Source organism: Mus pahari, chromosome 5 (assembly GCF_900095145.1).
Source record: "Mus pahari chromosome 5, PAHARI_EIJ_v1.1, whole genome shotgun sequence".
Taxonomy (NCBI): domain Eukaryota; kingdom Metazoa; phylum Chordata; class Mammalia; order Rodentia; family Muridae; genus Mus; species Mus pahari.
Genome location: NC_034594.1, coordinates 149,896,311 through 149,908,639, shown reverse-complemented (window position 1 = coordinate 149,908,639; position 12,329 = coordinate 149,896,311).

The window sequence follows — 12,329 nt, the reverse complement described above, 5'->3', positions numbered from 1 at the left end:
GGTACAACAGGAACTAGGAAACAATGTTCAAGAGGCCGTGTGAGGTCGGGCTCTGAGGCCATGCTAGAAAGAATGCATGCTCAGGTGTTATCATGAAAGTCCTGATATCATGACCACTCCTTGCAAGCATGAGGCAAAGCATCCCAAATTCTACACAACAGATCTACAAACAGCTTTGGGAGCCTAGCTCACTGAAAACTGGGTTCCATTATGTAGCAAGCCAGAACTCGCTAACATGTCATGGATTCAAGTCCTGTGAACACAACACTGGAATACTGCTCCAATCCTGATTTTCCTGGGCACTTGTCTCTATCTACCTCTTACCCTGTGTGTGTATCTTTTCCATGCATTTGGAAGTCAGTAATTTGAAAATTTGATCATCTTATCCCCTAGACCTTCATTAATACTGTTTTTCTGATTGTTCTTATAATTGGTTCCCTGTTATTTAAATACTTACAAGTTATACATTATGAAATAGTAGTCAAAATAAGAAGTCACAAGGGAAGGGACATGTAATATAGAGTCCATATAGAAATCTTCAAGGACCCAACCCACATGAAGCTTATGTATTGTTATACCCTTCCCTTCATACCATACTGTAGGCATCTAACAAAACCTGGTGAAAAGGTATTTTAACCAGAAGAAAACGGACAGCTAAGAAAACTTTTCACATTTTACATTTTTTATATGATTGGAATGTGGGTTGTTTTCTCCTCCATCAAAACCAATTTTTAAAAATAGCCTGTGGCTCCATCCTGGACATGTGGAGCTAGAATGCTTTCCTGGAAAAGCATCTTGGGGGGGGGGAGGGTGTTACACACAGAAACTGCCCTGGGAATCGTTCCCCAGTACAGGGCTTTGATGAAGCCCACACCATTCAGAGATACAGAGGATGAAGTGAGGAACCGCAAATACTTCTTGACCTCTTCCATTTGTCCAGCTGGTGTGACCATGTCAGCTTCCGCACTGGAGCCCAGCTGCTCCACGCTGCCCTGTGTGCCTAGCATCCCTCATCTGCACCACTGGTTCTTACAACCTGCAAGTATTCCCTGAACTTGATACTTACCTTCTTTATCAGCCACATTCCATAGCCACCCACTGTGTTCACGCATACGCAGGACCTTCAAAAACCCCAAATCAGGAAATAAGTACCAGTCTACATTTATTTTCAGGACAAGAAAAAGAGTCTCCTTAAAAACGAAACAAAACACACACCCTCCCCAAACAAAACACACACAAGCAAAACAAAACAAAAACCAAACCAACTAAACAAACAAACAAAAAAAACTTTCAAAAATAACAAACTCTGTTGCAATGTGTGCATCTCTGCTAGGACGCGGCTGCTGCTGGCTTGTCGGGGCGAGGGCCAGCGCTTGAGTGATGCATGCAGGGAGATGATAGATTTGAGCTGATCCTTCTCTCCCAGGTTGCCTGGTCCCCTCTGTGACCAATGGCAAGTGTTTGTGAGACAGCTGGCTGGATGAGGGTGAGGGGGGCTGTGTCTGTGTTTCTAGCTCACCGGCCCCTGCACAGATCAAAGGCTCATTAGCATTTCACTCTCACCAAATCAACTTATTGGCTCAGATGATCTGTATTGCTTTAAACCTTTCGACATCTGTAGAATTTGTCAGCTAGGCAGGGTTAGGATCTGGTTTGTGACACTGCAGTACATAATCCCTGCACCGCAAGTACCATATCCATGGTAATTCTAGGGTTTTTGTGTTTGGTTTTGTTTGTTTGGGTTATTAACGCGATGTCTAGTCAGAAGAAAGTTGAGGGAAAAAAAATCTTCATCTCACACATCAGTCAGACTACTCGAAAGGTGAGCTCAGAATCCCTGGAAAGAAGTGCAAGGCTGGGGAATTACAGACAATGCAGCTCGTGCTTCTAGGGCTGTACAGGGTCACTGCTTGTGGGCTCATCAAGCATCATTAAAGTGGACAATATGGGAGATATTACCTTCTAATTCCCAACTCATTATTTTCCTATCCTTTACTCATGTATTTGTGTATTTATTGATTGATTTATGTTGGATACAGGGTCTTATTACGGTGCCCAAGCTAGTTTCAAACTCCTGTGTTCAAGCGACCTTCCTGCCTCAGCTCCCAGACAGCTGGGACAGATAGATCTGTGTCACTGGTCTGCTGGGAATTCAGTCCTGTCGCCTGATTGCTATGGAAACACCATCTCCTTCCCGTGCCTCCCAGATAGAGAACAAATTACCAGAACCAGATATTTGTCCCCTGGATAAACTCTGGAATGATTTTCTTTTAACTTAGAGACTCCTTTACAAATGTAAATGGTCTGGTTAGAAGGCCACCGGAGACTCACTTTTCCTAGAACAGACACTGAGACAGAAGTGGGAACTTTCTGTTTCGTCTGTTTGACGGAGGCTCTCCAGATCTCTGTGTCGGGTGTCCAGTCTTTTGAAACAGGAAGCACATGGGTTGCTTTGCCGTTCTTTCTCCTTTTAAGAACCCACTGGTTCCCTTTTTGGGGTGGTGTGGAAGGGAAGGAAAGTAGCAGCCTGCTTTCCACATGGGTTCCAGACGCGCTTTTGTGCATCCCCGTTTCCAGCAAGGCCACAGCATAATACTGACCGTGAAGCTGACATCACAGGAAGGACTGAGAAGGCTGTGCCCGCCTCACCCTCAGGGACCCTTCTCTACCAGTCTAGTTCACTGAGAGTCTATCCTGAGACAGCCAGATGCTTAAGCTGGTGGTATCAAATAAAGTAATGGAAACGGCCATTTAGTTAGTCCCAAAATGAAATCATAAAAACTACATACCCCCCCCTCTCTCACACACACACACTTAAAATAAAAAAAAAAAAAAGAAAAAAAAAAAAAAAACAACCCACAGTGCACGGCGAGCAAGCAAGAAACAGCTGTTGAGATGATGGCATAATGGATAACGGCTCTGGCGAGCAGCTCAGAGAGGATGACTCTGTGGTCCTAGGCAGGGGTGAGGATGCTCCTGGCAGGGAGAAGGGACGTGAGGATAATCAATCAAGTCAGGAATGCCAACCATTGCGTTTGCAGTGAGGACTTGCTTCTCAGTGGGCTGCATTTTCCCACTCATAATTCTCTTCAATGGAACACACACACAGAGAGAGAGAGAGAGAGAGAGAGAGAGAGAGAGAGAGAGAGAGAACACCTTAAGGAACGACCTTCTTGCTATTCTTTGTTAAGCATGCCATCATTCATGCAAAGGCCCAGTCGCACTACCTTATGATGCAGGACCTATACTAACGTAACTTAAAAATGACTTGAACCTATGGTCCCAGCTGCAGAGACAGCAAAGGTAGGAGGATTGCTTGACAGCAAGAGTCAGAAGCCTGGACGACATATCAAGATTTCATCTTCTCTGAGAATAATACAAGGGCTGGGTGATCAGTGTAGTAAGTGGTACAGCAGACTCTGGAGCAGGGCCCCAATCCTCAGTACTATGCCCCACCCAAAGGAGTTACTTGAGCCAAAGATTTCAGTGTTTCCTGAGCCGGTGTGTTTCAGAGTATCCATCCTGAGATCTCTTTTTCTCTTTTGTAATGACTCCTTGGACTAAATAATATGACTACTAGTTAATGTCTGTTTACTTTTTTAATAGTTTAAAACCTTTCACTGCCATATCTATCAAGAGTCTAGCCATACTTATTTATACAAGGTTAAATTGTTTACAGATTAATCTGCCAGTACACGACTTAAATGATGTTAACGAAATGTGTCACCGAGCCTAGTTAGCAGCATGCCTTCACATCCAGATTGAGCATATTGTTAGCACTGGGTAATTTTTTTTTAATCCTATGCATTTTACTAAAAATAGTTTACCAAAAGAAAATCTGCTGTAATTTAATTGTGCTTAAAAAAAAAAAATCCATCATCTGCCAGGAATTAGTTACATTAACATTAGAATTTGAAACTATGTAGTCAGCAAAAGGAAATTCCCATAAAAGAAATGTCACCTGTGTTGAAGAAGTAGCTGGGTGGAAGAGGGTATGCTTGGCACCCAGCAGGGCCCAGGGGTCTGCTCCCAGCACCAAAAACAGGGTGGGGGAGGGGAGTTCCAAAATGCACTCAAGAGCGCAGGAGCATTTACCTGTCTTTCCGCCTTCATTTCAGTGGGAAACAGAGAAGATCTAGGGGTAACCTGGAGCTGAGGTAGGTGGGGCAGAAAGCTTTGTTGGACATGTGAGATAGCCACATCCTCTTGACCCATAGCTGCCCCAGGGGCACACAGTAGGGCAGCAGCCTCCCACCATGGGTACCCCACCAAAGGCACATGTCTAAGGTAACAGAACTGTGCCTTCAAAAGCCATAAGACTTCCCCTATCTATAACACTCTGCCTCTCAGAAGTCAACAGCCTTATGTAGTTATCCAGAAAATGGGGGGAACCTCAGTTTTCTTCCAGCATATGAGCTTGTTTTAACTTATCAGCAAGTTTCGATGTGTGGTGTTTTCTTTCACTCCCCACCAAGCTGAATCAGCGCTTAGCCTCTCCGAACTGGGGGTGGGGTGGGGGGCTGGGCGGGGGCTCCCTTTCTAAGGTGTTTGTGAAACATTTGGGGAAAAAGGGTGGGGAGACAAAAGGAACGAAGGCAGAAGGGGTACAGAGGGAGAAAAAAAGGTCAAAACAACGAGCAAAAACAAAACAAAACAAACAAAAACCAACAACACAACCAACCAACCAAACAAACAAACAAACAAAAGGCTATATTGCCTACTTGGGTTGGATTCCTGGTTCTGTGTGAATTTTTTTTAAAGGGATCTTTTTTCAAATGTGAAGGAAACAGTTCTCTCTGTGAGGACGCACCAAAATGTCCTAGACAAGTGTGGCAGGAACAAGGAGAGCCATCAGAAAAGGGTAATCTTGATACTCAGTGACACTTGAGATTCAAGGGACACTAGAAAGACGACAAAAGGAGAATGTGTCAATAAATCTGCATTATTTGGCCACATCATCTTCAGCTCACTTGAAATCTGGGTAAGCCAAAGCTAACCTGAAAACCTCAACAAAAGGATGAGCTGCCTGGGATCCTCAAGTGGTCAAATTCCCTCTCCCTGCTGACCTGCCTAACCCATCCCCTAATACAGTCTGTATTCAAGGCGCCTAAGAAAGCAGAGTTATCATAGCTGTGGCATGAGAAATGTGCCCAGACTGACGAGAACATGTTTCCTGTCTCCTCCGTACTCCCAGAAACAGTAATGATGACACAATCAAGTCTTGTTGACTTGATTCAAGTTTTTAGGTGCTAAGTCGAGCACTGTGCTAAGTGACTTATACCACTGCCTCCTTCGAGCCTCATGACAATTCCACATCTAAGTCACCATTACTGTTGTCCCCTGGACAGGTGAGTTTTTTGTTTTGCTTTTTGAGACTGTGTAGTCCTGGCTGTCCTGGAACTCACTTTGTAGACCAGACTGGCCTCGAACTCAGAAATCTGCCTGCCTCTGCCTCCCAAGTGCTGGGATTAAAGGCGTGCGCCGCCACCACCACCCGGCGGTGACAGGTGAGTTTTAAGCAACTTGTTTGAAGAGGAAGCCCAAGTTTGTTTGTCCCCAGGTTGTATGGTCCCAGAGTCCACACTGTCCCCCAACACTGCTCTGAATCACAGAACAGGAGTTTCTAGCGACAGGAAAAAAACTGAGGTTCTGGAAGATTGGAGGGCTTAAAAAGAAAAAAAAAAAGCATTCAAAGGCTGGAGAGACAACTCTGTTGGAACAGTTCAGCCTGACAAGATGGCTCAGCAGGTAAAGGAGCCAAATCTCTGAGTTCAATCCATGGATCCCATCTGGTACAAGAAAAGAATTGATTTTCCCAGGTTGTCCAGTGACCAATACATGCATATGATGGTATGTGCACCTATATACATGAATGAATGAATGAATAAATAAATGAATGAACATAATAAAAAAGGAACAGCATTCATTATATTCACTTATCTGGGCAGTCTGAGGTTTCCAGGTTAACTTGTGTTATAATATACTTCACCTCAAAGTCACATTTAGAAATTTCCTGTTGTTGTCTCAATTGTAAGATCCATCGCCACCCTGTATTCCCATCTCCAGTACCGAGGTATTAATTCTCTCTACAGTAACACCATGTACCATGTAATCAATTAACGCAGCACATGTATAAAATCTTCACATCAGTTTTTAAGCTTTACATTTATTTACCTATTTAACGTCTCTCCGCACACTCATGAGTGAATGTAGCATGGATATGTGTGTATATGGGTCAGAAAAATTTGTGGAAGACAGTTGTCACCTTCTTCCATGTGAATCCTGGGAGTTGAACTCAGGTCTTCAGGCTTGGCTGCAAGCACCTTTATCCACAGATTCCCCCTCGCTGGCTCCTTCAAATCATTATTTTAAAAACTGTTGACCCTTAAATTACTTTCTAAAACTAGAGTCCAATAATAAACAAAGAAATAGCTTTGATTTGAGGGCTGCGGCGGGCAGCTTCAGACAAGTTGGCTTGACAAGACTCTGGAGTTCCTGAAAAGGACACTTGTGTGCTCAAGAAAGATCGCAGAACTCCAAGTCTCAGGGCAGACAATTCTGATGGTGAGAACAGAGACTTAGGGACGCTGGGGAGGAACACGTGTGGACAAGGAGAGTCTTAGAAAAGAGGGAAGATGCTTGGAGATTTTGTTTGGTTTTTCTTTTAGCATATGAAGTTTCTGTCTCAGAAGCTGCTTGTGCAATTCAAGGAGGCCCCTCTGCGTCCCTTGGGTACAGGTTCCCAAGAACTGACCTTACCCAGGGTTTCTGGGATGACAGAAGGCCCAACCGGAGATGGGATGACAGCAGGCTCCTTGACTAACCGTGGTTATCACGGCAGATGGAAAACTAGACAAAACTTTCCACTGCTGAACCAATCTACCACAAAACTGCTCGATGAGACAGAAGGATGTTAAGAATTACTCCTTACTTAACAGAATAAAATTGCTAGTTTTTACCCACCCTTTCGATAATTTTCACAGGTCTATCTCCAGTGACCTATGTTTTAAAATCAAACCGCTCCATCACGTGTGGAACTCACTACAGGGATGTGTGACAATTCCCTGTGCTCAGGATGGCGGATTTCTCTTTAAATGCCTGCTTCTGGTGCCTGCCTGACAGAGGGCCTCTCCTGGGTACCGCTCAGCAGTCATCTGCAGGTCATTCCTGTGGGTACGCACACTTGGACTGCGTTGCCGAGAGAAAGTGTGTTCTACACCCACCGCCAGAATGCTTTTTGATCATTTCGGTTGTTTTGTTTTGTCTCTGCTTTTTGTTTAATTTCGTTTACAGTGCAAATAGCCTCAGCAGAAGCCGACCATTAATTCTGGGAAACAGAGCCAACATCTCCTTCTAGTCCTTCCCTCCCCAATGGACAAGTTCTGTGCAGACTGGGAAGGGCCTTGCTCAGTCTCCTTCCACTATTGCTGGAAGGAGAAAGAGCCCCGCTGTCCCCTCACGTCTGCTGCAGGACAGGGGCCCGTGAGGGCCTCAGCACACTGGCTATGAGACAGAGGGAGGTGGTCAGAGCCAAGGCTGCAAGTAGCAAGGAAAAGCTCCCTTTTTCAGATCCAAAGAGCCTTCCAGTGCTGGGTACGGATGCCAGTCAGTGCTGGAGCTTCAAACAGTGTGATCCCCCTTCCCCACACCAAGGGAGCCCCCTCCAGCAACTTTGCTTAATTAACCTGTTCCGTGATGCTGGGAAACCCCCTTAGCTGAATAGCCCACAAATTGAGCCTGAACGCCCAGCAGATTCTTATCATGTATGCCATTCAGAGTATTAATTATACTACTGAACCCTCTGTGTCCGATCTGCCGTTAAAGAACCAGAATTCAGAGGAGTATGCATTTGCTAAGCAAACCCACACACAGGAATTGTGATCGTGAGAGGGTTTGTGTGAAGGGCACCACTGCATGCCTGTACACTCATGTTTCAAAGGACAAAAGTCATGCTAGGGAGATGGTTCAGCAGGAGAGAGAGCAAGCATGAGGACCCAAGCGCCAATGCCCAGCACTAGTGCAAACAAACTGGGTACCGCTGTACATGCCTGTGGCTCCAGTACTGTGGCTGGGGCACAGAGATAGGGACTTTCTGGAAGGTCACCTCACCCCAGGTTCAGCGATGAGCCTGTCTCAAGGGAATTGGGTGGAAAATAATAGATCAAGACAGACAATTACCTCTACACAGATGTACACACACACAATCACCCATACACATGGTCTCGATGTCACAGTGGACCCAGACACGGCAGAAGGCACCCAATCTCAGGTATGATGCACACAATTGTATCTCCAACTTATAATAAACATAGGTTATAAGTTGGGGCTGGAAAAATATTAATTACTCATAATCAGACCAAGTGTAATAAGTAAAAGTTAGGTCTGTGTGAATGTATTCTTCCTGATTCCCCAAATACCTTAACGAGCCGTACCTAATCCTTCTTGTGATGGGAGACGATACAGCAGCTATGTGAAGAGAAGTGAGCTGAATGACATAGCTACAGGGGAGTAAGTTACTATGACAGGGTTACCTGAGGGCCATGTGACTATGACAGTGTGGACTTGATAACAAAATGGCTTGCAAGAGAGTAGCGGGTGCGGAGTGCATACAGTGTGGACAGTTTGAGCCGGAGGAAGACTCGTGTCTAGAGATTTCATAATGCTACCCCAAATGGCATGCCATTTAAAGCTCATGAATTGTTTATTTCTAGAACTTCCCACTTTACTTTATTTATTTATTTTTGAGCTGCGGTTGACTGTGGGTAACTAAAACCACAGAAAATGAAACTGTGGGGAAAAAAAAAATGGCTCCTGGTATTTCCTCCAAATGGTCCTGGCGGAAAGGCCAAGACCAAAGGACCCTGGGCTGGCGGTTGAGGTCTAAGTTCCAATTCTCACCCTCATCTGACTGTCTCTTAGGGATCTGTAGCTCATCTCCCCTTGCATCGAGTTTCCAATGATTACAATTCTAGGGAAGAACTGCTGGGACTGTTACAAGGACCAGTGCCATAAATGAAAGCAGTGTGCGAACACTAGTGGGCTATCCAAACACAAGGGACAGAGGCATCTTCATCTTGGGTCACCCGTTCTGTGTCTCATGTGGTATGTGTGTCTGCTAACCTGTTTCCATCGACAGTGATGACCCTGGCTGGTCATTGACTATTGACCCTGGCTCCACGGCTAAGTCAGGCAGTGTGTATTTCACACAAAATAGGGAAATATGAACTGGCTTTAATTAAATAATCAAATTAAATTAAATTAAGAAGGAGTTTCGTTCAGAACCTTTCTTTGTTCCTTGCCATGCAACATTGGATAAGTGATTGACTCTCACAGCTGCTGTATTTTTGGGTTTTTGTTTGTTTGTTTGTTTGTTTGTTTGCCTTACTTTGCTTTCTCCCATTGCTGTGATAAAACATCATGACCACAAGCAACTTGGGAGGAATGGGTTTATTTGGTTTATACTTCCATGTTACAGTCCATTATTGAGAGAAGTCAAAGCCAGAACCTGGAGGCAGGAACTGGGACAGAGACCATGGAGAAAATCTACTTACAGGTTTTTTCCCCATGACTTGTACATCCTCCTCTGTTTTTTTGTTTTGTTTTGTTTTGTTTTGTTTTGTTTTGTTTTTTGAGACAGGGTTTCTCTGTAGCTCTGGCTGTCCTGGAACTCACTTTGTAGACCAGGCTGGCCTGGAACTCAGAAATCCGCCTGCCTCTGCCTCCTGAGTGCTGGGATTAAAGGCGTGCGCCACCACCGCCCGGCTCCATCCTCCTCTATTATACAACCCAGGACTATATCTATATGCCTGGGTAGGGATGGCACTACCCACAGTGGTCTGGGCCCTCCCACATTAATCATTCATAAAGAAAATACCCCTACTATTTGATACAATCAATGTGATAGAGGCATTGCTTCAACTGGGGTTTCTTGTTCCCAAATGGCCTTAGTATGTGTCAAGGTGACCAAAGGCTACAGTTTCCCTTACTATAAGGTGTGCTTGGATTGGGGCAATGACATCCCCTGTGTGGGGCTACAGTCATGCTTAAATGGGAGAATGCATGTGAAGCCTCTGTTCTAGTGCCTGGTGAGTGGTGAGACCATAAATATGACACACATCTGTACTCTGAAGCCCTTAGCACATGCGCAGATTTCACCAGGTACTGTGTGACTAGCGTGTGCACCATTTGTTAAAGCTGCTTTTCCAAATCCCACTCAAATGTTATAATTTCCATAAAGCTGTTCTTGATTGAATTTCAACTCAGCCAGGTGACTTAGAGTGCTGTTGGCCATGAGCTCGTTAACAAATCGATAATGTGTATGAATGAATATGCATATACACGGAAATATATTAAGACAAGGATGTATCTTGATGTCATTTCTGTCGATGTGATAAAACACCATGACAACAAGTCTCTTGGTGGAGAAAGGGTCTATTTTAGCTCACAATTTCAGGCTGTAGTCCATCTCTGTATTGAAGTCATAGGCAGCAGGAGCTTGAGTTAGCTGGTCATATCACATCTGAAATCAAGAGTGGAGTTAAATGAATGCATACACGCCCATTTGCTTTCTTGCTTGTGTCCACTTCAATTTCTCCATTCTTATACAGTTCAGGATACCTCATCTAGGGAATTGTACCACCCACAGTGGGCTGGGTATTCCCACATCAATGAACTTAATGATAACACTCCTCTCCCACAGGCATGCCCACAAGACAACTCAAAGCAGACAATCCCTCTTTGGGATTCCTTTCCCAGGAGATTCTAAGTTGTATAAAGTTGACAATGAAAGCTAACCATCACAAAATATATTGATCAATTAACAAAACTGTGAGCAGATGCTTTAAGGACCATAATCTGACATTTCTTGCTAGGAATAATACCCAGTCCTTGTTTAATTCAATGTTCACAGAAAGTTAGCAAACATAACATCGCTTGTCACAAGAATGACCAGTAACTCCTTTTGAGTAAGGGTAATAAAACCTGGTTTTATTAATTTTCTTATCTTTCCATTGTTAGCACCCCCTGTCTGCTGCTATAAACATACAGGTATTCACAAAAAGTTAACTGACTTGTTAGGTGTGTCTGAAGAAGCTTCAGTAGCTACTTCTAGATTCTGGATCTTGTTGCTTATTTTCTATATAGCTGACGTCCCCTTATGATACCGTGATCATACAAGGTGGCTCTTCTCAGCAAAGTTATCAGTAAGACCATCTTTTCCTCTATAAGATTAAAAGGCACAGCCGTAAATGGCCATGGGCTAGTGGTACTAAAAATTTTGCAGCTCTCTGGCAAATATCTTGAAAACCTAGATTGACTATGTGCCGAGGGCAAAGATATCATGAAGTTCCAAAGGGGTTGCTGGGTAATGAAAACTCTGTATTCTGCAGGAATTTCTGCATAGAGGAGAGGTTTGAATCAGAAGCATTTGTCAAAGGTTATCTGGGATACAATGGTACCCACTATTCACCACCGGAGAGAGGCCCGACAGACTTCTGTAAGAAGCAATTGCTTCTGTGTTTGATGCAGTTAGGTCTGCTGGATCCCAGACTGAGACTTCCCTAGAGTCTGCACAGTCCAGAAAGGAATGAAGTCTTTTTCTTTGTTGCTGCCAGGCCGATGGCAATGCCTACTCTCCTCTCTCATGGGTGAGTGATAACTGAGTCAAGTTTTCTTTATATAAATATCACCCATTCTCTATTGGTGGAGCCCAAAATCTTCTACTGAGACTCACTATGGCCCCCTTTAGGAGGAAGTCATTGGATTTAGCTACTTCTGTTCAAGGTAGCTAAATATGACGAACAGCACATATATTTTAGTTGAGAAAATGGCTCAGCAGATATAACATTTGTCTGGCAAGCATGAGGACCGGTTTAGATCACAGAAACCACATAAAGCTAGTTATGGTAGTATGCATCTGTGGTCCTCCTACATACCTGTAATGAGATGGGGGTCAGGGCAGGAAAATCCCCGAAACGTCTAGATCAACTAGCCAGGCACATGTGCTGGGGAGGGCAAGAGGTGAGGAAGACGATTAATAAGAGACTTTTTCTCAAACAAAATAGAAGAAAATCAACACCCAAGGTTGCCTTCTGACACCCACACTTGCACTGTGGCCCAGGCACACCCACATTTATAGACACTATGTCCTGTGTACACATGTCCACACACTTAATAAATCATATGTATATCTAAAGAGATCAAAGAAGAGATGTCAGGCACTTGGACACAATGGCTCTGGCCTACCACTTCCCATTACACCCCACACCCCCCCACACACACACTCCACACCCCCACACCGCACACCACACACACCCCACATGCCCCCCACA